This window comes from Tupaia chinensis, unplaced genomic scaffold (genome assembly GCF_000334495.1).
Source record: "Tupaia chinensis unplaced genomic scaffold, TupChi_1.0 Scaffold143204_1, whole genome shotgun sequence".
NCBI lineage: Eukaryota > Metazoa > Chordata > Mammalia > Scandentia > Tupaiidae > Tupaia > Tupaia belangeri.
Genome location: NW_006203048.1, coordinates 417,533 through 430,285, shown reverse-complemented (window position 1 = coordinate 430,285; position 12,753 = coordinate 417,533). Strand labels below are relative to the sequence as shown.

At 39.3% G+C, this 12,753-nt stretch overlaps 1 protein-coding gene across 2 annotated transcripts in view; it reads left to right on the top strand.

The window, feature by feature from the left end:
* Window positions 1-5,322: 5,322 nt before the first annotated feature.
* LOC102483207 (membrane-spanning 4-domains subfamily A member 12-like) overlaps window positions 5,323-12,753 on the top strand; it is a 24,931-nt gene continuing 17,500 nt past the window's right edge. Inside the window, exons 1-2 of one of the 2 annotated variants that reach the window (XM_027766410.1) lie at window positions 5,323-5,516; window positions 10,677-10,722. The gene's annotated coding sequence lies outside the window, so the exon portion shown is untranslated. The remainder of the gene's footprint in view (window positions 5,517-10,676; window positions 10,723-12,753) is intronic. The other variant, XM_027766409.1, reaches the window with a different exon arrangement.

Sequence of the window (12,753 nt, the reverse complement as noted above, 5' to 3'; positions counted from 1 at the left end):
TCTTTTAGTGTTTTGAATGTATCTCTGCATTCTTTTCTCATCTGCATTGTTTTGGATGAAAAGTCTGAAGTTAGCCTAATAGTATCATAGGTGACTTGAAGTTTCTTTCTTGCCATTTTTAGAATCTTGACTTTGTGACTTTTACTATTCTGCCTATGATGTGCTGTGGAGAGGATCATCTTGTGTTGATTCTATTTGTGGTCCTTTATATTTCTTGGATCTAGGTGTTAAAATGCTTCTCTAAATTTGGAATGTTTTCTGCAAGTATTACATGGCATAGATCTTCTATGCTCTTGATTATTTTGCCTTCTGTTTTTTTTTTTCTTTGCATACTATTCAGATGCTTGGACCTTTAATGGTGTCTAGTATATCTCGTATGTTGTTGTCATTTTCTCTAATTTTTTAAAATTTCTTTTTTGGTGGTTTTATCTAAGTCAGATGTTTTCTCTTCCAAATCAGAAATTCTATCTTCTGCATGTTCTAATCTGCTCTTAATCTTTTCAAGGGAGGTTTTGCTCTCCTGTATTATAGTCTTCACCTCTAGAAGTTCTGTTTGATTCACCTTTATGTTGTCTATCGCCTCCTTCAAGTCATAATAGGACTTGCTCATCTCCTGGAGTTAAATGTCTTTTTACCCTTGAATCTCATATCTTATCTAATTGATGATAAATATAACAAAGACCTCAATGCTCTAAACCATCCAATTTGATGCATGTCAGGTACTCTCTTGTGTCAATTTGGAAAATCTGAGGCAACTGTCACAGGCAGATAAATATATCTGTCTAGAATAAGATGGTGGCTACAGAGAGGCCAGTCCCTACCTCAGCTGAGATTATATGATGGACCACCCAATTGAAAGGATGGACAGTAAACATGGGATGGGTTACCCCAAAGTAGGGGCCCTTAAAAGTTAAAATAAACGTATCTAAGGGCAACCCACCAGGTGCCTGCCAAAACCCAATATGTAACCCCATACTTCTGACTATTAATGACCAAATTACTCTAGATCAGGAACTTAGGATGGCACTCCAAGTATATGGGCTGAGGTAGCTATTATAAGAAGAGATCCTGTGGGGCAATTTACTCTCTGACTACTTAAAAATGAAACCATAATTACGTCCAAGTCTACTTCAGATTCCATAGAATAATATAATCTCTGGGAATGACCCCATGAGGGTGACTAACTAAAGTAAAAGATTTGAGGTAAACTCTGGAGATTAAGACAGGATATAAAGATATAAATGCCTGGGAAGAATGGGTCAAAATTTTTGTTCATGCATTGAACAAGTGATTGCTTCACATGAGCTGCAAGATAGCCATAGGTGCTGGTAGTTCCATTTCCTCTTGGTTGGAATACAAACCCAACAGGAATCCACTATATTATGGCTCTATACCAAGACAAGGACCCATGGGGAAATGAAACTTACATAAACCTGACATCACTTTTCCCTGCACTGTGAAGGCCCGATTCACAGGTGATCCTTCCCTTCTCCACGGGAGCAATCAATCACTCCTTTTGCCTCTCCAGGCAGTGGGGAAATTTAATAACCCATAGGAGATCTATTGATTTGTATTCATTGTTAGATGTCTAAATGTCTCTGGTGAGCCTGGTTACAACTATCCCAATCTGCACATTCCCCAGGTCGAAGTTAGATGGTATTGCTAAAGCAGAATTCTGCATAATCTGGTGTTATCCAATTGGATTGGAACTTGTGCATTAGTCAAATTGGCAATTCCATTCACCTTGACATTTCATCCCTCAGTTAAAATAGTGTCTCTCATCAAAAGTTGGTTAAGAAACTTTTGTTAAGCTATTCTTGGAAGAGTATACATTGATTAACATGAGTCTAAAAAGGAGTTCCTAGTGAATTCAAGGCCAGAAATGAAATAGCTGCTGGATTCAAGTAAGCACTTTTCTGGTGGTCTGCTATTAACAAGAATGCAGACTGGATTAATTGTATTTACTACAATCAACAGAGGTTCATTAACTATATTAGGGATGCCCACCAGTGGGTAGCTAGTCAATTGCACGTCAGTAGGTAAATAGTCTGGGGAAATCAAATTGCATTAAAGATGATTCTGGAAGAGGAAGTGGGAGTTTGTGTCATGTAAGGAGGGAAATGCTGTATCTTTATTCCAAATAAGATTGCTCTGGATGAAACCATTACGAAAACATTACAAGGGCTTACAACATTGGCGAATGAATTGGCTCAAAATGTAGGCATTAATGATTCATTTACTGATTGATTAGAAGGATGGTTTGGAAATGGAAGGGAATGGTCCTAACTTCCCTTATAATTGTAGCTGGAGTTTTTTGTTGTGGTGGTGGTGGTGGTTTTTTGTGTTTTGTTTTGTTTTGTTTAGAGGTTTTTGCTATAGGGCACATGTGCTCACCAGAGAGAGACAGAGAGACAGAAAGTGAGAAATCACTCCCCAGGGGGGATGGCCATGCTGCAATCTCTTCTCCTCCATTCTTCTCTCGGGACCTTGGGCATGCACACACACGTGCCCAGTGTGAGCCTTAAGCCACCAGGTCAGGGATGCAAACCACGGTCGACTACATGGGAGTCCAGCGACATAGTCATTACGCTAACTGCTGGTTCCCTGTAGCTGAAGTTTTAACAGCAATAGGGTACTGCATATTTCTTTGTGTCAGAGACTTGACAAGGTGCTTACAGAAGACAGAATTATTAAATCTGTGCCATGATCTATGACCAAAGTAACCTTATGTTGATGGAAGTTAAGTCAGACTATGATGAGGAAAGCCAACAAATAATAAGACAATTTGAAAAGAAACAAAAATACAAAACATCACTGAAAATTAAATCATTAATTCTTTTTATTTACTTATCTTAGAGTTTTTTAGCCTTAGGGGGTGTGCACTTGCTAGAGAAAGAGAGAGGGAGAAGAGAGACAGAGAAAGTGAGAGTGAAAGTGAGAAATCACCACCCCCTGAGATGACCATGCAGCAATCCCTTCTCTATTCTCCTGGGATCTTGGGCATGTACGTACACATGTCTAGCATGAGTTTCAAGCTACCAGGTCTGGAACTCAAACCACAATTGGCTGTGTTGGAATCCAGCAATATAATTGCTACAGAAAATTTTCTGCTGTCCTGTAATCAGTAATTCTAAAAAAAAAAAAAAAAGAAAAAAAAAGAAAGAATTTGAAAAAAAAGTCTTAAGTGAATCATTTCCAAGAATAGCTTAACAAAAGTTGCATAACTAGCTTGTAAATATGACAACCCAAGAAAGTACACATTCTTGAAATTTCCTAGAACAAACACAACCCTAAACAAGTAACCCTTGAGAAATGACTTCTCAAGATGGTGCCTGGTCACAGGACCAGCAGTTAGCATAATGGCTATGTCGCTGGAATCTCATTTAGTTGACCACGGTTCGAGTCCTGGACCAGGCGGCTTAAACTCACTCCGGGCATGTGCGTGCATGCCCAAGATCCTGAGAGGAGAATGGAGGAGAAGGGATTGCGGCATGGCCATCCCCTCGGGGGGTGATTTCTCACTTTCTATCTCTCTGTCTCTCTCTGTCTTTCTGGCCAGCGCACGAGCCCTATAGCAAAAACCTCTCAAAATAAATAAATAAATAAAATAAGATGGTGTCTGGTCATCATCTTTGTTCCTTGCTACTTCCTGGTTCTTCTCCCCTTTCAGGACATTTTGCCAACCTTTTCTGTGGGCATGTCCTCTGTGTGCTTTAATACCTAATAATGGAGGGGAAGATGTCATGTCAGGGAGATTGTATACCCCATAGTACTCAGCCAACGAGGAACCGGGAAAGGGACTTTATACTAGGGAATAAATTGCTTGTTGTAACTGACTTGGGTGTGCCTGCCCATCAGACACCCAATCTTTCAAGACTACCATTAAAGTCTCAATTCCCCATACCTCATGTCTCCATTTCTATTACTACCCATTGGATAGGTGAGTGTGATTCTCACATTCCTCACACCATGTGCTTATAAATTGGACTATAGTACCTGGGAAAGCAAATCTGATTTGAGTTTGGTAATAATAACAATATACTGACTGATCTTCCAACATGTACCTTTTCTAAATTTATTTTTGGTCTTTTTTTAACAGAGGGAATAGGAATAAAGGAAGACAGAAATTGTCTTGATAGAAGAAGAGATTATGGCACCTTCTTGATTTCAGAAACAACTTTTAAAAGACCATAAAATGGTGTAACAGTTATGTCACTGAACTCCCACATGGTCCATGGTGGTTTGCATCCCAAACCCAGTGGCTTGAAAATGATACCGGGTACATGGACATGCATGCTAAAGATCCTGGGAGAAGAGGAGAGAAGGGTTTGCTACATGGCCATCCCCCATAGTGGGTGATTTCTCACTTTCCTTCTCACTCTCTGTCTCTATCTCTCTCCCTCTCTCTCTCTGACATGTGAATGCACCTTAAGGCAAAAAACAACTTTGGTCATTATTATAATTTATTTTTTCCTCAAGGCATTCTCAAATATATATTTCCATTAACTTTTTGTAAGCAGTTAGATTTATCAGTTTCTTTAGATGAATTTAAACGCCAAATAAAGTAGGAATTGTCAGGGTTCAGAGTAAGATTCAGTAGTCACCATCTCAAGAGACAAAGGACAGTTTATTGAGAGAAAAAGCACGTGGGGATCTGAAACCAGAGGTGCTTCAGCCCAGCCTACAGAGGAGACATGATGAGAGGGGTGAAGAGGTAAGTCACAAGAATGGTGATACTTTGATTAGTTTACTTGCCACTATGACCTTATCAGCCTATCTATGGGTATTGGCTTCTAGTAAGGGAGGGTTCTAGCCAACACCTGCACCACCAGCTCCTTACTTTCTGATGGGGAATTACCTAAAAGTCATTCCAGGGCTGATATAACATGTCTATCCTTTATCTTTTGTTCAAAAAAATACAAAACAATGTGTGAGGGTGGGACAAGGGACAATGGTCAGTCTTCTGTAGCTGTTTCATGCTGAGAAGTGGTGTTGTGCTGTTGCATGATGGGATGTGCTATGGCTCCTCTGGAGGCAGTTTTGAATATCATGCCCTTTGGGACAGCAAGAGGTTTTCAGCTTATTGGGGGGCCAATTGTTGGATGGTGTCTCAGAAAACAGTTAATATTTTTAGGAGTGGAGGTCCTGCAGAAGCTAACAGAAGAGTAACACTAGGGACAACAAAAATAACAGTCAAAATATCACTCTTCTTCTAGAAAGAGGCAGAGACTCCAGAAAAAATTTGATAATAAACCATTTAGCCTACCATGTGTCCTTTTTCTAAACCCCACTTTCTTATCATAAAGCCAGTCCATTGCTGGAACTGCTAGATAAAAACACTTGGCTTCCAGCTCCTCTTCAGCTCAGCAATGCATTCAGGCCCCCTTCCACTACAGTGTAAGCTTTTCCTCCTTCCCGAGTGGCCAACAACCAGCACAGGTATTGGGTCTGGTCACCCAGCACTTCCACGTCATAATTGTTGCTGTGACTCAGGTATCTTCCTACTCCCTGGAGAGGTAAGAAAAGTGAACTCTCTCTTCTTTTTCTGGGAATTTTTCATACGTAGAAATTGACTCTATCAAAAAACAAAAAACAAAATACAGGTATTTGTCGATCACTTAAATACAGTTATACTGCAGTTGCCCTTGTCAGAATCTCAAGAGACAGGCTTGTGAAGAAGCATTCAGTTGGTCCCTTAGTGCTAGCAAAGGTGTTTGGAATGTTGGCTGTTTTGTGACATGGGTTCTTTTCTGGAATCCTAATTGAAAAGAAATGGAAAGAAACTGCAGATACCAGAGACAGGGTGGGAAGAGGGTAGGAAATAGCAGTGGGTGAGAAATAGGGGGGAAAAATATATACAAGAAACAAGAAAAGGAAAATTATTTGTTGACAATAACATGTATGATTAAGCCACTTTACAGTGTATTCTAGCTAGAAAATTTCATTTGTATGCTGTGGTGATGTTCAGTTAAAGTATGTAAAATAAATACATTAATAAAAATTTAAAGGGCCCAGAAGTTAGCGTAATGGCTATGTCGCTGGACACCCACGTAGTCGACCGCAGTTCAAGTTCTGGACCCGGTGGCTTAAACTCTCGCACAGCGTGTGTGTGTGCATGCCCAAGATCCCGAGAGGAGAATGGAGGAGAGGGGATTGCGGCGTGGCCATCCCACCGGGGGGGGATTTCTCGCTTTCCATCTCTCTGTCTCTCTCTGTCTGTCTGGCAAGTGCACGCACCCTATAGCAAAAACCTCTTAAAAAAGAAAGAAAAAAAAGGCTTACAAGAACTCATTCTTCCTTTACAAGCAATTGCTTTAACTTAACCTAACAGGAATGCGCAAGAGACCTTCAAGTCCCTCTCCCCTGCTCTTTTCCCCAAGTCTTAGTGTCTTGCTCAAAAGCCCAATCATATATACTAGCTTTGTGGAGGCATTTTTTTAAAATGCAGCCCTTTCTGATCTTGGGACAAATTACTGACTGATCATCTTTTTCACTTAAACAAACTAAGAGTAATTTTAACCTACTTAAAGCAGAAAATTCTTCCAGGTGTTCAAGCAATGGTTCCAAATTCCCAAACTTTGGTGAAGAATTTTACAAATTATAAATTGAACCAAAATGGTTGTGCTTAGGCCACAATCCCTTCCTCAATAAATCCTGCACATCATGCTTTAAGAGCTATCAGGGATATATTTGAAACCCATTTTTCATATTCTCTCCACTTCACATAGCCCATGATACAGCCCAGCATTATTTTATTTAGATGTTAAGTGAGCTCAGAGAAGGGACAAATCGAGAAAGAATAAAATAATTTTTTTTAAAATTAGAATAGCCTATGTAGAACACTTTGTAATAGGTTATATTCCTGTTTCTTTGGCAGAAATACAAGAATGGATGGTCATTATATAGATTTTTATATACTCAAGTGGATCTGAGACTACAGGTGTCAGACTCAATTAGAACCTATATACAAACCATAATGAGTTACCACTTAACCCCAATCACAATGGCTAAAATTAAGAAAATAAAAAATTATAAGTGCTGGCGAGGCTGTGGTGAAAGGAAACTCTCCTATACTGTTGATGGGAATGTAAATTAGTGCAACCATTTTGGAGAACAATATGAAGATTCCTTACACACCTACAAATAGAACTACCATATGACCCAGTTACTCCATTTTTAGATATTTACACAAAGGATAGAAAAACCCTCACAAAAACACACACACACATCCTTGTTTATTGCAGCTTTATTTACAATCTCTAGGACATGGAATCAATCCAAATGTCCAAAAGTAGATGATGGTTCTGAAAAAATGTGGCACCTGTACTCTATGGAATTCTACTCAGCCATAAAAAATAATGAAACCCTGACATTTGGTACAAAGTGAACCAACATGGAAGACTTAATGCTAAGCAAAGCAAGTCAGACCATGAAAGACAGACTTTGTATGTCCCCACTCAATATATACCATTATCTGCACTCTATGGGAGAAACTGAAAGTTTGGGCGGTATGGTAGCAGGAGGGGCACCATAGATACTAGAGATAGTAAGGATGGGGTGGGTAACAGAGGGAGGGAGAAGGAAGAGAGGGGAACAGGGGAAGAAAAAAAAAGGTATGTTTAATTGACAAAAAAAGTTAAAAGCTATTTGTTGAATAAAAAAAGAAGAAGTGGGACCAGCAGTTAGCATGATGGCTAAGTCACTGGACTTCCATGTAGTCGACCGCGGTTCGCGTCCCGGACCCAGTGGCTTAAAACTCATGCCAGGCACTGTGCGTGCCAGCCCAAGATCCTGAGAGGAGAATGGAGAAGGGATTGTAGCATGGCCTTCCCCCCTGGGGGGTGATTTCTCGCTTCCTGTCACTCTGTCTCTTTCTGTCTATCTGGCGAGTGCACACGCCCTATAGCAAAAACCTCTCTCAAAAAAAAGAAAAAAAAAGAAGTTATATCTAACCAAAGCTTGCAGTCTTTGTGGGGACAACAGTCTCCAGCAAGAGTGACACTGACACTGCAGATGATGTTGCTTAGAGGAGGCACATTAATGGTCATTTCCTGTGTGGCTCAGCTGCAATTTTGGGGACGATTAAAGCAAAAGTAGGGAGGAGATGAGAAAGTGGCACGCACCCTCCTTCCCTCTGACTCTCATGGCCATTTGGGTTTTTATTTCCTATCTTACCATTAGGATGGTGGCTGGTGTAGGTAAGACTGATCGCATATTCGGGTTATTGACACCACCCCCTACTTCTCCCAGGCAATAGATTAGGCCTGACTCGATTTGCTGTCTCCTGAACAAGAGCAAAGTGAAAGGGACACTTTTGGTCTCCCCTTATTTTTACAGATAAGAAATACCCCCTCCACCACCTCCTGCAGTAGACTGACTCCCTTGGATTGTACTCTAAAACATTAAAATTCCTGTGACTTACAAACGTGAAAAAAAAAAGATGCTTAATTTTCTGTTGCACTCATTCATGGCCACAATACAAATTGGAAGACGGAAAGCTTGTCAACCAGAGAGAAATATTAACTATAATACTATTATGCAATTATATCCCTTTATAAACACCTGGGGAAATGAGAAAAATTCCATACATACAGTGTCTTTATGTGTTGAGAGATGTGAGTACCCTTTATTCCATCTTAACTCACGCTTCTCCTCCACTGGCTCAGAGTCTGCCAGGGTCCCCAGGCTCACACGTGATAAGATGTAAGGACCCCCACCCTGCTAGCTCCTCGGAAACGGCTCCTTCTAGTCCTCTATATTGGATTCTCCTATACTCTTCCAGTTGAGTTTGGAAAAAAAAATTTAGTTTGTTTACAAGTTCATAAGCCCTTTTTCTCTTAGTGAGTTTAAACAGATTGAAACTGATTTGGGGGACCAGCAGTTGGCATAATGGCTATGTCGCTGAACTCCCATGTAGTTGACCATAGTTCGAGTCCCAGACCCAGTGGCTTGAACTCACACTGGGCACGTGTGTGTGCATGTGTGCCCAAGATGCTGAGAGGAGAATGGAGGAGAAGGGATTGTGGCATGGCCATCCCCCCTGGGGGTTGATTTCTCGCGTCTCTCTGTTTCTGTCTTTCTGACAAGCTCATGCTCCCTATAGCAAAAGCCTCTCCAAAAAAAAAAAAAAAAAAACTGATCTGCATAATAGATTTTCTGACAGTCCAAATAAATATTAATAGCTGGATTTAAGCATGTTTCTTTGGTTTTTGAAAAAATATTAAACAAGAACAATCCAACACCTGCAAGTATAGGATTATATGCATAGTTTTCTCAGTTCTACAGATCCTCTTTGCCATAAGTTCAAGGTTATTCAAAAACTCTATTTTGTTTCTCACAAAACCTGAGGTGAAAAGTAAACATTTAAGCGTTAAGCTCTAAAATGTCTTTAAAAGGAAATAAAGAGTAAAACATACATAACATTCGAAAAGTATTATGAAATTTTTTGTCGGTGTGGTACATATATGTTATATGCTGTATGTCATGTATCTATATGATAAAAGACCTTAAGGAATTACATTCAATTTGGCTGATAAATAAGAGTTCATATAAATGGATCTAAATGCTTTTCAAGTTCACTGGAATAAATCTTTGACAAACAGCCAGTTTCAAGTATACATTTTTTTTAAAAAAAGAAAGATTTAGTACTTGAAAATCTTCACAGATTCCAGCATATATTTTGTCCAGGATTTTTTAAATTAATTAATTTTACATTCATTCACTGAGCATCATCACAACATACAAAATGTGATTTCCCGTCCAGAATATATTGCATAGTGGCTTAATCATACATGTTATCATTGACAAATAAGTTTCCATTTCTTATTTATACATATATATGTTTATTTTTCCTATTTTTCACCCTCTGCCATTTTCCACCCTCCTCCCACACTGTCTCTTGTGTCTACACTTGCTTCCCATTCCTTTTTTTATTTTTCCCCCAGATTGTATTGATTCATAAAATATCTTAATTAATCTAACTACTTTCAATAGCTAGTTCAGCTGATATATACATATCTGTGAACACATGTCTGATTTCAGGCGTGAAACTCTGAGTAGAATGAATATACTATGAAGTAGCACCTAGCTGATGCTATAGAGCTTGATATGGTCATTAAATAGGTATTTTAAAATATATTTTCTAATTTCAAGAAAAGCAGTATTAGCTTTAATAAGTCAAAATAAAAAAATGCTAAGAGAGCTTTGCTTAAAATTTAAAGCCAGGAAACAGGTTAGGATTCTGTTTGAATAGTGGGTACATGTACCTATCGGCAGCTCAAGACAAGGCAAAAATTCTTTAATCTGGAAAATAAAGCATAGAAGAAAATTAGTAATATTTTAATCAAAAGTCATAAATTCTATTTCACCAGTTCAGTCTCATGTACTTAATCTTTCTTCTGTTGTGGTCCAATCTTGCCCTATAAATTCTGGAAGATACCTCAACTCTAGACTTCCCTACCATTAAGTTGGCTATATTCTTAGTTGTTTTTGAACTCTTATTTCTGTTTCTCGGTATTTAGTGTCCAAGATGTTATTGATCAGGCATCATCCTATTTATCTTAATATGACTGGTGTGACGGAACAACTGGTATTTACATGTTAAGCGTTGTATGTTACGTGGAAGATATCTAAAAGGAAAAATAAATGGATGACTAGCCTTTTCTTGGCTTTTATAGGTAATCGAGACATTTGTTTAAGGAAATTTAAAGGACTACAAATAAGGTATTTACAAGTAAAGTTTTCAGATAATTTAAGATCTTAAGGTTGTGCTTAATTAAAATGATAAGAGATCATAAAATGTCTGAGGCATCTTTAAATAAATTACTTTGCCTTGATTAACATGAAGTTGAAGTAGTTCTACTATCAGCCTTTAAATTTTATTAAAATACTAGGTTAGATCTATTAATCAAATTATTCTGTTCTACATTGCGGAAATCTGTTAAACAGTCTTTTTTTTTCTTTTTATCAAATACATGTTCAGGAGCTGCTGGTATATCCCAAAAGCTAAGTTTGCTAAGAGTTAAAAGTTCTAGTTCTACATACAGGTTATACGCTTAAAGAAGAGAGAGAAAGAGAGATAAACTTGAAAAACCTGTTCAAAGGCTTCTCCATGAAGCTCACCTGCCCACTAGATTATAATACTGCAATTGCCCCTTGCTACGCTTACTCACTAAACAGAAGGTCAATTTAAACTGATCAGCTATCTACACCTAAGACTGACATTGAGACAGACTATACTGAGGGTCCCAGAATTGGCTTTGGGTGTCTCGATGTGGAAAACGAGTTGAGAAACTGTCGTTGGGGGACCTGGTAAGGTGAAAATCAAGGCAGGAAGTGGGACAAATGAATGCCGAAAAGGGGCAGGTTAAGGATGGAGCCCCTAGCTGTCTCCCTTCTTCCTAACTTCTGGTGTCCCCCTGTTTTATCTTCAAAAGAGGCAATCAAACTTCTACCCCTCCTAACTCTCCACTTGGCTGTGTTCTCAAAAACTGGGACCAATCTGACAAATCTACTCTCCAGCTTCAACTTTTCTTTTCCTTTTTTCTTTTTCTTTTTTCTTTCTTTTTTTTTTTTTTTTTTGGAGAGATTTTTGCTATTAGGCATGTACAATCACCAGACAGAGAGAAACAGAGAGACAGAAAGCAGGAAATCACCCCCCAGGGGGGATGGTCACACCGCAATCCCCTCGCCTCCATTCTCCTCTCAGGATCTTGGGCACGACGCACATGCGCCCGGCGTTAGTTTAAGTCACCAGGTACAGGACTCGAACTGTGGTCAACCACGTGGGAGTCCAGCGACATAGCCATTACGCTAACTGCTGGTCCCATCCAGCTTCAACTTTTCTATAGCTGACAAGGAAGACACTTTGCAAAACTTACAAATAGTTATAAAAGGTTATTTACAGGTGATAAACAAACTAACAGGATACATTCAAATTTAGGTCCTTTTCACAATTTAAGGTTCCACACAAATCAGAACAAATCTAAGAAAATTCTTAGATGACTCAATTTAAAGTTGTTTCAAAAGACCAGTTCCTGTCCCAATAGGCTCCTAATATTAAAAAATAAAAACAGGGACCAGCAGTTAGCTTAATGGCTATGTCGCTGGACTCCCACGTGGTCGACCATGGTTCACATCCCAGACCCAGTGGCTTAAAACTCACACCGGGTGTGTGTGCGTGCGTGCCCAAGATCCCGAGAGAAGAATGAAGCAGAAGAGATTGCCTCATGACCATCCCCCTAGGGGGTGATTTCTCACTTTCTGTCTCTAATGTCTCGCTCTGTCTGTCTGGTGAGCACATGCACCATATAGCAAAAATCTCTCCAAAAAAAAAAAAAAACAAGTTCCTGTCCCAATAGGCTCTTAATATTAAAAAACAAAAACAAAAACAAAACTCCGAGAACTTATAAAGGGGTCAGAAGTGGCCTTCAATGGGAACCAGCAGTTAGCATAATGGCTATGTCACTGGACCCCCACGTAGTCGACTGCGGTTCACGTCCCCGACCCTGTGGCTGTGCCATAGAGTGCCATAGAGTGCAGACAATGCCTGTGGGACATAAGCATTTTAATATATAGACCAAGAATTTATTTAACACATGACAAGTAATCTTTACATAGGAATAAGCAGGAGAAAACAGGAAATAGCCAACTGCTTTGCAGAACAGTCACTGTGGCAGCTAGCCTGCATTCCTCAGATACTACATTAGAAAAAGAGCGCACTTGTGATTTTCCCCAGCATTATCTCATAAGGGC